The sequence below is a fragment of the Eumetopias jubatus genome, unplaced genomic scaffold (assembly GCF_037043125.1).
Source record: "Eumetopias jubatus isolate StellerSeaLion01/CBP00866 unplaced genomic scaffold, mEumJub1_p1.0 scaffold_3, whole genome shotgun sequence".
NCBI lineage: Eukaryota > Metazoa > Chordata > Mammalia > Carnivora > Otariidae > Eumetopias > Eumetopias jubatus.
The window spans coordinates 168,825,614-168,840,706 of record NW_028274809.1 but is presented as its reverse complement, the minus strand read 5'-3'; the positions used below and the strand labels follow the sequence as shown (position 1 = coordinate 168,840,706).

The 15,093-nt window shown below is 37.6% G+C and overlaps 1 pseudogene; it reads right to left on the bottom strand.

The window, feature by feature from the left end:
• Positions 1-1,143: 1,143 nt before the first annotated feature.
• Positions 1,144-2,988, bottom strand: LOC114211522 (E3 ubiquitin-protein ligase TRAF7 pseudogene; annotated as a pseudogene).
• Positions 2,989-15,093: the final 12,105 nt, after the last annotated feature.

The following is a 15,093-nucleotide window of genomic DNA, read 5'->3' as shown; positions in this document are numbered from 1 at the left end:
GCCTATGTTGGATTTAGTTGGATACAACTTTAAAGTGCTGATTAGGTCAGGCTATGGGCATTGCCAGCCAGAGCTGGAAAACTTATGAACTGCTAAAATGTCACCTTTGGGATAAATGTGTACTTTAAATACAGTCGTTATATGAATATTAGCAGGTCAATCTCTATCTAACAAATGTATATTTTCCACTATATATTAGATTTGCAACATGCCTTCACTGGACAATATTAAGTAGACCATATGATTGAAGAACATATGAATGTGCCATATACATAACATATTTCAGGACCAAAGGCTGTAAAAATGACCATAGTATATTTGTTACTATCATGTTTGTTCATACATATCATCTTTGTTAAAGATTAAAAAAATTACTTTAAATTTTCAGACTGAAATTATGTCTTCCATAAATCAGCAACTCATCTATTTCACTTTATTTTTATCTCCATGCTGAGGCAAACAGCTCAAGAGAATATTATTAATTTTATTTATTTATTTTTAAAGATTTTATTTATTTATTTGACAGAGAGAGAGAGACCGTGAGAGAAGGAACACAAGCAGGGGGAGTGGGAGAGGGAGAAGCAGGCTTCCCGCCGAGTAGGGAGCCCGATGCGGGGCTAGACCCCAGGACTGTGGGATCATGACCTGAGCTGAAGGCAGACGCTTAATGACTGAGCCACCCAGGTGCCCCAAGAGAATATTATAAATTTTAATTTGTGGTTTGATCAACCTTGATAGATGCTTGCTCTACCTAAGCCAACTTTAAATCTTTTGTTCAGATTAAGTTTCGTATTTCTTTTTTTTCTTTTTTTCATATTCCGTGAGACTTTTGTTTTAATCAGGAAGTAATCCGATCTATATACAGTCTAGAAACATTAAAAAGGCCTCAGTCCATCTAGGGTGGGAATGGAGGTGGGCAAAGAGAGCATCCATCATGGCACCTGGAGAGAGGGACTGGGCATTGTTTGGCAGCACTGATGGCAGGACCAAGCAAAAGGAGGCTTGTTAAGTGTAGGGCAGGGAGGCCACTGCCTGGCAGGCTGAGCCCTGTCTGCTTGTCCCCACAAAGCAGGCAGAGACACTGAGACCACTCATGTGGCCAGCCTTCTCCAGAAGAAGCCAACACTCAGTCTGGATTCCCTGTCAGCAAGTCCAAATCTTCACAGTGCTGTCCACAGTCCTTGAGAAGAGCCAGCCCTGGGACACAGCCATCACAGTCACATTGCCCTGGTGACACAGCAGCGTCTGTGTACACATGATGTTGTTCCTTCTTTAGATCCTGAGGGACCGGTCATACTAGGGGCTGAAGACTTTGGTCTGGTAGACCATGAAGAGCATACATAGTGCCTGTGGACTGTCAGGGTCCACACTTGCTCCTTAGACTCCATGTCCCCACATGAATGAGTTCTAGGTGCCATAGACAGTGTAGTGTTTCACCACATGGATAGAACAAATGTTGCCACCAGATGTCTGTAGGACATGGATGCAGTTGAGGGTCTAGATGTTCCAAATCTTGACTGGTAGGACCCACTATACAGGTACCTCTGGGCAGCTATCAGGGCCCATACCCAGTGGCTGAGGCCCATGAGCTTCTTCAACTCAGCTGGGTGCCCAAGATGTTGCAGACCTTGATGGCCTTCAGAGAGCCTCTGAAGAGTATGCTGCGTGAGGAAACCAGCATTCACACTGTGTGGTCATGCCGGGACTGTGTTCATCTTCTGCAGGATGTCTCACAAGATTATGGTATAGTCTTCTGAGTTGCTGTAGAACTTGTACCCAGCATGTGGAATGCTAGCACAAAGCCATCATGGCTCTCCAGTGTCTTCTGGCACTTAATAGGTGGTACATGTGTCTCACACATTGATGGTCTTGTTGGAGCAGCCACTGAAAAGCAGGTCACCTGTGGAATGGAAGCAAAGGCACAAGACAGAGCCCTGGTAGTGCAGGAAAATTCCTTTGCACTGAAGATCTGCTGAAGGTCATGGGACTCATAGGATTCCCATGTTTAGGCATGCATTGATGTGGGACAGCTGGTCTGTCAACATGGACACATCCCTCTGAAACTCCATGATGCCCTTGATGAGCTTGCTGGTTTTCATTCAGGATATCAAACTTGATCTTGATGCCCTTCACCAGCTTCTCCTAGAGCTCGCCCAGCAGAGAGCTCAGGAAAGCAGCTCCTGGCTCTTCCACACTAGTACCATGTGCCTTCCTGGAGTGGTATTCTGTCTGCCACAGGAATTCCTTCAGGCCTGGAAGTAGCAAGTCTCCAGGTATGTTTCATATGTGTCCTGGTTCCTAGTGAATCATGTACCTGTACTTTGGGTGGGGACACTTGATGTGTTCACACTCCTTGAGCTGGGCTTCCAGGTTTATCTTCAGGAAACGTAGGCAGCTGGGGTTTGGGGGGCACTGCATAGGTCTGTCACAGCTGCCCTTGTGGTCCTTCCAGGAACTGAGCTTACTGGATGAAGAGCTCCTGGATCTGCTCCACCACAAGTTGTTCACCACCACCATCAGCTTGGCATTGCCCATAGGACACTTCCATGTCTGCAAGGCTCATCTTTGAGAGAACATGTACCCACACATGATGTCACAGTGTCCTTGAAAACACTGCAGTACAGCCGGTGCGGGGCTTCTTCAAGGGATGCTCCGCAAACACCAGTGGCTCCTGTTCTTCCTCTGCCTTGGGCAGCGAGAAAGCAGAGTGAAGAGATATGCCAGACTCAGGGCAGCGAGGTGAGCGAGATGGCAGAGTCTGAGTGGCAGGGCTGCTGATAGGGGGCCATGCTGTCCTCCTCACCCACGGAGAATAGGCAGATGTGCTTGTGTGCATGCAGGTCCCATCAGCTTTCCTGATGGTGCTGACAGCCAAAAAGGCAGCTGGAAGCTTATTTCCCTTCTGGTACTAGTGGCAACGTCCAGGGTGGGATGGTTGACAGGTACCTCAAAGAAGCAGCTGCAGTGGGCACTCTTGCCTGGGCTCATGCCCTAGAGAGGCATCTAGAGTCCTCAGGTGATGTGTTCCCTGCCCCCCCTGCCTGCCCTAAGGCTATCGCAACACCTTCTCCTTTCTTGTGCCCACTGGCCACTGGCCAGAAGAGGGCTTAGGTTTACCTCTAAGGATACTTAGAGTTTTCCAACTGGTGCCTTCCTCCATAATATACTTATATTATACTTATACTTATATGTTCACTTCCTGTTTCCTTTGATAATTACCTATTACAGACAGATTTTTAAAAAACTGTATTGCTAATATGATCCTAATTGCTAGAATTGCTCAGTTTATGATCATGAACTAATTATTTCTTCTCTCTGGTCCAACAGATTTAGAACTAAATTCACACTGTGTCCTCAGATTCTTAGAGTAAGTCCAATAATACAGTCAGATATCTACAATGAAAAGCTATGAATTAACTGTATCCAGGTAGTCCCTTCCATCCTGCTGAGAGAGCATATGAAGTGAAGGTGAGTGCATTGGTAGGAGGTACAGAGAAGGAAATCTTGCAGATAGTAATGTTTCACAAACAATCTCTGTCCTCTGTTGCATAAAAACTAGCTTTTAATTTGAAATAGGATGGACAACATAAAGATATTTTCAATTGCGATTACTTTTCTAAGTTACTCAAGTGAGTTGACTTTTGAAGATCACCGTCCCACTACACACTTGTCCAACAAAAAAAGCCAGGAATTTTCTTAATTCCAAGCATTAGTCTATAACAAAGAAATTATTCAAAACATTGAACATAGATTTTAATCTAAAAATGTAAAAACACAGTCTCTATTATTATCCCATCATATATGCTTTTTGTTGCATATAGTCAGCTTAATGGGTCTCTGTAACTTTAAGGTTTTTGTCTTTACCATGCAAGATACCAGCAGAGAGAGTGTTTGCTTGCTTTGAGTTCCCATTCCAAGTTCTAGAGAATCTCATGGCTCTAGCAATGAGCATATATCTATTCCATTCTGATTCACTGTATTTGGGGGAATCAGGGACATGTAATATAATCACAATTGGTGTAAGTCTGTCTTTGTGGATGGCAGCACTTTTCACAGGAAAGAGGGACATTGGCAACTGTCTTGACAAGCCAAAAATATCTAATGAAAGAGAGCATGCACTTTTCATTAAAGAACATTAGTTATATTATTTTTATTGCCAGCACATTGGAATATATTTGATTGATAAATGTAAGGATATTTTATGATCAAAGATTATATGGATAAAATTTGATAGGACAAACAAACTTCGTGTTGAGACACGAACACTGATAATGATGATTGGCAGAAGTAACTGATGTCAGAAAGTAGTACCTGAGTTCTGAGACAAGGAGGTTGGTGTTTCCAAGGAAAAAGAGAAGTGGTCAGTTGTTTTCTGTGTACTCTTCCAATCAGATTGATTCCAAGAAGAGTGAATCTGTTGCTCATATTCATACCTGCTGTGATTTTGAGTGAAAATTACTATTTTTAATAATGCCCTGTTCCATAGACATTAAAATAAAGTATTCTTCCCTGGAAGATGATCAAATTTCAAAGTCATTTTCATTACATTCCAGGCATATTTTTGATTTATACATATCCAGCTAATCAAGAAAGTACAAAGCAAAGGCATGTAATTTGTTATGACTATTCTTTTAATGATTTGAATTTTATTCATCAGGTTCTCTGACAATGTAAAAATAATTTCATAATAATGATTCTTTGTATATTTTACTAAGGGTCTTGTAGCTTAGCTTTTTCTTTTTAAATTTTACTTTCTTTGTGTGAAAACTTAGATACGTTATCCCGAAAGGAAAAACAGAAATAATGGTCCTTGAGGTTACATTTCAGTAGTGACCGTCAGATTTTCTCTTCAAGTTTTATTTCAAAACCTCTCTTTAGGAATAACAAATTATTTGATAATAGTGACAAATAGAGATGTATAAATAGCTAATGATTTGGTCATTTTATTTTTTTTAAAGATTTTATTTATTTATTTGACAGAGAGAGACACAGGGAGAGAGGGAACACAAGCAGGGGGAGTGGGAGAGGGAGAAGCAGGCTTCCCACTGAGCAGGGAGCCCTATGTGGGGCTGGATCCCAGGACCCCAGGTTCATGACCTGAACCAAAGGCAGATGCTTAATGACTGAGCCACCCAGGAGCCCCATGGTCATTTTAACATGTTTTTCCCCCTAGGATTAGAAAGCTATTCACCCAGAATCAAGCTAAGGAATCAAGATCCAGAAATGATTAATAAATATTGCCTTTCATTTAAATATTGCCTCTCTACATATATTAATGAAATAAATGAGATTTTCTAAATATAAAATGTTTTAAAATATTAATAAAATTATATTTAAGTATATTGACTTTATCCCTATTAACTATTTTGATGTATTTGTTTAAATAAATATTTTTGCTAACGGAGTATTATCACACATGGACTCATAATATGTTTATCCAAAAAAGAATTTACAGATAATATGATCCACCCTCTTCATCTAACAGATGAAAAAAGTGACATCCAGAAAGGTCATGAGAAATTTACAGATAGAAGCCAGATGTGTTGACTTCCCGTCAAATACATCTTCTGTTATACATATTGCAGCTTCATGAATCACCAATTTTCATCAAAATGAAATGTCATGAAGACCCAATATTAAAAATACTTAACCATTCTCTTATATTTGATTGATGATTTATGTGGCACATAAACATTTTGTAACATCCCTAGGTCATTACTCTAAATATTAATATGTGAGTGGGTATAATTCTATAGACAAATTGTTGTTTGGCAATGTACTTTGGAATGTCAGTAGAACAATAGTTTTTTTACCAAGACAACTACAACCTTTTTTCCTCTTGTTACATAGTTTACTATGCGTTACAGTTTATAGTACTTGAAACAGAACCTATGTTTTATTCTTATATTTTCCCCTTACTTTTGGATGGTTTTTAGATTTCTTGCAGTAACATTATACAGTCGCCTTCAAAGTGGTGGCTTGCTCTTACCTCCCTCACTTGAAAGTTTCACCTTCATACAGCCCATCGTCCCCTCTTCTTATATGAATCATAGGACTAGAATAGTAATTCTTCTGCCTAATCTGTTATATATTCCTGTTAAAAAATATCTTTGTTTTGCATGGTGAAGATAACAATAACTTCTCTCAAGGGATTATTATAAGGATCACATGAAATCACAGTTACAAAGAGTAAAGTATTACTTGTTCTGAGAAGATAACAACATTCAATGCCTCTTGTCGCTGGACCTGATAAAGACGAACTGGAGCAGCATGAGGAAATATGTAAGATTCTGTTTGCCCAAAGAGTGGCCAGTGATGAAATCCTCAAACATATCTCAAACACGTCTCATTTAGGTCACAATACATATAATTTTCTCATGCAGTAATTCAAATTTGCATCCCAAATTAAAATCCTCCACTCAATGAAACATAGTTATCACTTGATGAAAAGAAATTCTGACAACTTCAACAAAAATGAAGGGGATTTTCAGTGACTTTCACCACTGTCTAAGGAATTTGTCTGCTGGGCACCCATTAATTTTTTGACCACGGAATGTTTTGCATCTTGGGACCTTCAGCATCCTGCCCATCACCAAGGGAATGCCCTGTGACCAATAAAATTAAAGCAGATGTGTACTGAGGTTTTAAATATATGTATCAACAGGTGCCCCAGTAAAATAAGATAAGAGTACCACAATCTTGATCAAAGATCGCCTAAGTTTTTAAAAAGGGAAATAACTTTTTCTGAAACAGCATTGTTGTATTTTAAATAGTCAGTTATTATTCCTTAATTTCTATTTCTATTTCCTTTCTAAAGACTCAACAACACCTGCTAGGATGCTGGACTCTTAAAGAAAGCTCAAAAAGCAATGTTATTTTATGATTACTATTATTAGCTATTTTGTTTCTGAAATTGGAGAAAAATCAAAGAAGAATATATGAGCACCAATTTAAAGAGACTGCTAAAATCCACAAAGCTAAAATACTTAGTATGAAATTTAAATATTTATATGCTACAATATTCTTTTGAATAATAATTATCACAACCTTGAGTGCAGTGCTAATGTATCTAAAATTGTTTTCATTGCCAGAATATGCTGCAGGGGATGTGTGAGAAAAAAATAAAAATAAACAGGCATTAGCTCCAGAATCCCTAGGCAAATATTAAAGGTAAATCAGTCACCCTTCTAATTTCAAATGCTTCACAAATTATAAAACATAAAACCAAATGTATATCAATTAAATATATGTTTGTTTTGTATTCCATATCTGTTCTAAAACTCCATATGCATGTTTCTGCATATGTGTCTACACATGTACATGTGTGTGTCTAGGGGTGAATTTGGCACATGTATGTTTGCTAAGACTACTTATGTAATCAATTTCTAAGGTAGTTTATGATTACTCTATTTGGAGCCTAATTATGTTACTTAAAGCCATTATATAATCTGTAGCAAAAGAGGTTGGCGCCCCCCACCCCCATATCTTTTTTACTGGGTTGCAGGGCCCATCTCTCAGCTGCTGTGGGTATTGGCTGATAGTAGCTCAATGCAGCACTTACCCTGAAAAATGGTTTTGGCTAAATTGAGTTGCCTAAACCAACCAGAAATATCTCAGCTTTTTGCTCCCCCTGAGCATGCTTAAAGCCAAAGACTGGCAGATATGGGGGTACAGAAAGCTAGCCACCGTCCCTCATGGTCTGACAACTTCGTATTGCCATTCATGCTCCCTGTTGCGTCAGACTGAAGCTAGAGATCCACAGAAATCAAATCTTTATCTAGCTTTTTTTCTGCTTAATCCTGCATCCCTCACACCCTGTCTGTTTTACTGACAGAGTTCCATCACTGTATGATTTTCTCAATAATCCTTCTTTTAGGCTCTGCTTCTGGGGAAACTGAACCTGGAAACAATTCAGCTACCACTGTATGCAATAGGATGACAACCAAAATCAGATGTTTTGAGAAGTCAGTGCTTGCAAAATTTTGTTTAGTTATTACTTAATGGTCTAAAGAGGTCCTAAAGAAGCTTATGATTATAGAAAGCTTATGAGAACAATCCCCATAGGTCTCTCATGTTTCTGCACATCTTGAATCCACTTTTCTTCAGGACTAGCTTTTACTATTATTAATACTTTACTTTTTAGAATAGTTTTTATGTTTTAGAACAGCTGAATTGAGAAGATACAGAGATTTCCCATATACTCCCTATCCCCACATATGCACAGCCTCCCCCATTATCAATACCCTTCACTGGAGAGTTTTCAGATTGGTTCTTTCACTTACTAATGTGCCATTAAGATTCCTCCATGTCTTTTCATGGCTTGATAGCTAATTTCATTTTAGTGCTGGATAATGTCCCATTGTCTGGATGTATCACAGTATATTTCTCCATTTGCCTACTGAAGGACATCTTGGTTGCTTCCTCATTTTGGCAATTATGAATAAAGGTGCTATATATATCCATGCACAGGGTTTGTGTGGACATACATTTTCAAATTCTTTGGGAGGTAAAAAGGAGCATGATTACTGCATCATATAGTAAGAGTAAGTTTGGTTTTGTAAGAAATTGCCAAACTCTCTTCCAGAGTGGCTGTACCATGTTGCATTCACAATAGCAATGAATGAGAGTTCCTGCTCTTCCACATCCTTGTCAGCTTTTCATGTGGTCATTTTTCTGGATTTTGGCCATTTTAATATGTATGTAGTGGTATTTCATCATTGATATCATTTGCATTTCTTTGATGACATATCATGCAGAGCATCTTTTCATAGCCTTACATGCCATCTGTATGTCTTCTTTTATGAGGTGTCTATGAAGGTCCTTGTCCTATTCTTTGTTTGTTTTCTTATTGTGAAGTTTTAAGTGTTCTTTTGTTAATGTTTTGGATGTCAGTCAACCTGATATGTCTTTCAAAATATCTTTTCCCAGTTTGTGGCTTGCCTTCTCATTCTCTTGGCATTGTCTTTCACAGAAGTTTTTAATTTTAATGAAGTCCGCCTTATCAATTATTTCTTTCATGAATCATGCCTTGTGTCAAAAATGTCAGCACCATACTCAAAGTCATCTAGATTGTCACCTATGCTACCTTTCAGGACTTTTATAGTTTTATATTTTACATTTACGTCTATAATTCATTTTTAAAGATTTATTTATTTACTTGAGAGAGTGGGGTGGGGGAGGGAGAGAGAGAATCCCAAGCAGACCTCCCACTGAAAGCGGAGCCTGATGCAGGGCTCCATCTCAAGACCCTGGATCATGGCCCTGAGATCATGACCTGAGCCGAAATCAAGAATCAGATGCTTAACTGACTCAGCCACCCAGATGCCCCAGCCTGTAATTCATTTTGATATTTTTGTGAAGGGTATAAGTTTTATACCTAGCTATATCTCTATATTTTTATATATGTGGATGTCCAGTTTTTCTAGCACCATTCTTGAAGAGACTATCTTTATATTGCCTTTATTCCTTTGTCAAAGATCAGTTGACTATATGTAGTAAGTCTGTCTCTGGGCTCTCCATCCTGTTTCATGGATCTGTTAATCTGTTCTTTTGCTAATACCACACTTTCTTGATTACGATAGCCTATATTAAATCTTGAAGTTGGGTAGTATCAGTGCTTCAGTTTTGCTCTTCTCCTTCAGTATTGTGTTGCCTATTTTGGATCTTTTGCCTCTTCATTTACACTTTAGAAGTGGTTTGCTGCTATCTACAAATAACTTTCTGGGAGTTAGATTAGGATTGCACTGAATCTATAGATCAAGTTCGGAAGACCTGACATCTTGATGTTATTGAGTATTCCTATCCATGACATGGACTATTTATCCATTTATTTAGCATTTTGACTTCATTCATTAGAGTTTTATAGTTTTGTTAATATAGATCTTGTACATATTTTGTTAGATTTATACCTGAGTATTTAAGTTTTGGATGTTAATATAATGGGAATGTTTGAAATTTCAAATTCCACTTGTTTATTACTGCATATAATATAGAAAAGTGTTTGACTTACATGTATTAATCTTGTATCCTTTAACTTTGCTATAATTGTTTTTTAGTTCCAGTTTATTTGTTGATACTTTTGGGTTTTCTACATAGACAATTATGTCATATGTGATCAAAGATGGGTTTTTTTGTTTTTGTTTTTTGTTTTTTTGTCAGAGAGAGAGCACAAGCAGAGGGAGCAGCAGGCAGAGGGAGAAGCAGGCTCCCCACTGAGCAAGGAGCCCAATGAGGGACTCATCCCAGCATCCCGGGATCATGACCTGAGCCGAAGGCAGATGTTTATCAACTGAGCCACCCAGGCGTCCTGATCAAAGGCAGTTCTATGTGTTCCTTCCATGTATGTTTATCTTTTATTTCCTTTTCTTGTCTTGTTCCATTAACCAGAACTCCTAGTACAATGTTGAAAAGGGGTGGTGGGAGGCGACTGTTTTTGTCTTGTACCTGATATTGGTAGGAAAGTTTTGAGTTTATCACCATTAAGTATGATGTTAGCTGTAGGCTTTTTGTTGATATTCATTGTCAAGCTGAGGGAGTTCCCCTTTAATCTTAGTTTACTGAGAATTTTTGTCACGAATAGGTGTTGGATATTGTTTAATGATTTTTTCTGCATCTACTGATATGATCGTGTGATCTTTATTTATTTAGCCTATTCATGTGATGGATTACCTTAACTGATTTTCAAATGTTGACCCAGCCATTCATGCCTGAGATAAATTCTACTGGTTTGTGGTATACAAGTCTTCTTACACATTGTTGGATTCTATTTGCTAATATTTTGTTGAGGATTTTTTATCTATGTTCATGAGAGATACTGGTCTGTAGTTTTCTTATAAAATCCTTTCTGGTTACAGTATTAGGATAATTCTGGTCTCACAGGATGAGTTAGGAAGTATTCTCTCTGCTTCTATCCTCTGGATGAGGTTGTAGAGAATTGGTATAACACATACTTTAAGTGATATAATTTCTAGTGAAGCCATCTGGGCCTAGAACTTTCTGTTTTGGAAGGTTATTAGCTTTGGACTGTCTTTTCAAGGAGTTTTGTATAGTAAATAACTTTTGAAGTTGTTGGGAGTTGGTGACTCCCTCCAAGGCAGAGTGCTGATTTGTTTACTGTCCAGTATAATGAATATAATGTCTCCATCTGGGATAAAGCTAATTTAGGTTCCCTAAATTTAGGATTTCCTTACCTGTGACACAAACTCTCTGCATGTGCAGCATCCATTAGTGCCATTTTGCATTCTTCTCTGGGACCCAGGGGGTAAGGGAAACCAATGCAACCATAGAGTTCATGGTGCTGCCATGCTCTAAGTGATAAAATCCTACACCTCTGACCAGGGAGTCTCTTGTATCCAGCTAGCATCTATAAAATAAGATAGTTATAGGGAATACTCTCCCATGTTTTGGATAATGTTAAGTGTCTTTAGAACGAAACTCCTCAGACCATGAGATAACTAAACAATGAAATAAGGTAAAATATTAGATCTTTCATAGTTCTTTACAAGAAAGGGCCATAGAAATATAAATATATGTTATCTAACAAAGATGAGGGTACAGAGATCTCAGAGATTATGCTAATACCACAGCCACAGAAACATTTAATAAAAGGTAATATAGAATGAACATAGTAACACGGTATTAAGATCTCATCACAAGTTTGATGATCAGAGTAAGATTCTGTTGTTTAATGAGATCTTCCAACAAGGATGAGATCCACCAGAGATTTTGTTAACAAATTATGTATAAAGGAATTTCAAATTTATTAATAATGGATATGCAGAAATACTCAGCTTGGGGTAAAAGTTTCTTGTTTGACATCTTGAACTCTAGAGACTTCTTATCCTCATTCCTGTAGGATATGGAATAATCAAGACCCTAAGCCACATGAATTTAGACTCCATTTTTTGTATATATATATTTTTACAAGTATGTTGGCCAAGTTGGTAATTATGCAATGCATATAATTGTGACATTAGATTCTACTTATATTTTTCACTGACTTATATTCCTCATTTGAATTTGAGGACTTTTTGTTTTGTTTTGTTCTGTTTTTTGACAGCTGGGACAACCATGGATTTTTTTTTTTTTTTTTTAATACAAGTCTTATGTTAGAACAGTTTTTTTAAAAAACATTTAATAGTTTTTCATTAAAATCAGATAAAACATAAATGAGAGCAGAATATCTTAACTTTTATCCATTTTTGGTCAGAAGGTTACATTGAGTTTTCTCACAGATGATTTTAAATCAAGATTTAATCATTCTGTTTTCCTAATATTTTAGAAACTTCAAGGCTCTTAGAGGAAAACTGACTCAAGACATGTGAAGTCCTTGAAGAGTTTAGCTCTGAGGTTTACTCCCAGAGCAAGCTGAGGCAATGTATTTATACTCACTGTGTGCAATGGAAAGAAACTATGTTAAAATGAATCTAAGGTCATGTCCAGCTGTAGCATTCTGTGATGAATCTAAGACTTTAATTGCCAATTAAAGCATTGTTTTAATGAACAATCATGATGCATTTACAGCTGATTTTGGAATGAATACAAGTAAATGCTGATATTACATGTAAAATTAAATTTAATGTAGTTGGTAATATATATGTATGAGCTGTGCATGATAGAAGATTTAGAAATTAAAATAGAAATGACACTTGAATGATGACCAAACATATGCCTAAGGACAAACAATGGAAAAGGATCCCAGACAGAATTTACATAGGCATAAATGTATGGAAGTCTGGCATGTCTAGGAACTACAAGTAGTTTAGTATTACTGAAATATAAAGTTTGAGTTAAGAAAGAGCTGAGAAGGATTTTAACATATGGGCAGAGGCCATGCCATGAACATTCAATGAAAAATAGTTCAATTTTTATTGTGCCAGCAATAGGTAGCCATTGAAGATTTTGAGGAGTTTAGAGACATATTTCTTAGTTTCAGTCCTTGCTAGCAAAAGGTAATATAGGAAGTAAAGGAAGGCAGGGAGACAGGAGGGAGGAAGAACAGTCCTCTACAGGACAGAATGATTCCAGCTGAGTGTAACCTAAAGAGCACAGATTACGATCTTCCCCACCAGTCAGCCTCCCGGACTCTTGTTATAGGAGGAACTTGGACACAATCTCACAGCATGTGGTCAATCCAGGGTACTGTTTCCTACTAACTGTCCATATCTGTTATATATAGATAATCTATTATTTCTTTCTCCTCTATTTCTTAAATTTGGTAGGAGCTATTAAGAGCTTATATAAATGAGTTTTGAACTCCCTAGAGACAAAACTGCTAAACAGGAATATTCTACCCAGAACGGAGTCTTTTTCTGTGTATACTTTATTAGTAACTTTGAAACAGCCTTTAAATCATTTGCTAAAGAACTCTGTGATGGATAATATCTAAGACGGAGGCTCCCACTTTATATCAGAACATAACTAATACCAACCCTTTGAATGGGGTATTAAGATTTTTAAAGGCTCTGCTTGTGGTGGCAGGCTCTGGGGAAGGGGAGGCAGGTGCCATGTCCAGATGCAAAGGTGGCAAGGAGGAGCCCCTAAGGAAGCCTAAGAACCAGACCAAGGAGACGGACGAGATTAGGCATTCAAGCAGAAAGAGGAGCAGAGCAGAAGCGGAGGAGAAAGAGGAGAAGAAACTGGGGGAGCTGAAAGCAAAGGTCATGCAGAAGGGCCCCCTGGCCACAGGTGGAATTAAAAGAAATCTAGCAAAAAAAATAAGCTCTTCCTTGTGCCCCAGGAAAGGGTGATCCTTAATGCGACTTGGGTTTAAACATCTGGATTCCCTGTGATAGCATGTTGCCACCTACAGCTAGAATGAAGTGTTATCTTAGATCCTATTGTAAACTCTTGTAAAAATAAAAAACAAAACAAGCAATCAATCATAAAAAAAGATTTTTAAAAATCTGTAACTTTTGATGATATAGTGCTCATTTGTAAACATTCCTTAAAAAGTTCTGTCTTAATAATAACCCAAATACAGATTATAAATAGATTATAAAAAGAATTTAAACTACTTCAGTGAAAGGAATCAGTAAAGCATTAAATGTTAACCTTGTATCCTATCTCTGTTTGTGTCCTGATTTAAAAACTTGATTATATTATATTATATTATATTGATTATATTATTTAAATTTGTGTTAACTAAACATACCCAGTTGTAGGGCCCTAGTAAAAAGGAAGAAATCCCAGGTTCCAACTCACACTCAATGAGTCAGTAATCCCCGGGGAAGAGTCTTAAAAGCAAAATTATAAATGTAATTTATAATCTTAAGAACAGAGAAATTTGAAAATCAATTGCATATCTCATTCATCATTTACAAAGGGTACAATATGACCTTGTAGCACCTCAAATAAGCTAATGAATAACATTTCCTTACGTTCTTTGCTTCTAATTTACAAGAGGGTAAATAATGGAAATAGGAATAGTCATAAAGGCAAAGAGAATGATACGTATGTGGTTTGAATGAAGTACAGGGGACAAAGAGGAAATGGTGAAAGGCAGATTGGGCCTGTCACCGGAGTCCCAAGTAAGTAACAATGGCATTTTTTCTGAAGGAAAGTATCAATTTAGGTTATGGATGGCAGTAATCAATATCACTGAATCAAGAAGCAATCGCTAAAGGCATCTTTTAGTCCCCTTGCTCAGTTGACCTAATCCACTAAAAACCAAGAACCAGTTGTTCAGCCCCTCAATAAGTTTGTAGTCAAGGCCATATTTCTCCAGGGTGTTTTAGTGTTATGGTTTGCAGGACAGAAACAGAGCCTTTCTAAACTTGAGATAGATTATGTGTCCTGCACTGTCTGATTGCTTATCTCTGTCACTGCATCTTAAGGCAAAGAGATTATTTTGACAGGATTTCTTCTTTTAAATTCTGGCTGAATGTAGCCCAGTAACATGTCTATGTAATTTGTGGTGAACAACTTACTGTATATTTCTAAATAGAAAGATGGTGATCATGCTTAAGGATTCATGCTCTGCAGGTGATCTCGTGTTATGTGGTACTTTTACTTTGTCTTGAAATAATCATTTTCAGGATTTTTTTTTTTTTGTAGATTTTATTTATTTATTTGACAGAGAGAGAGACAGCGAGA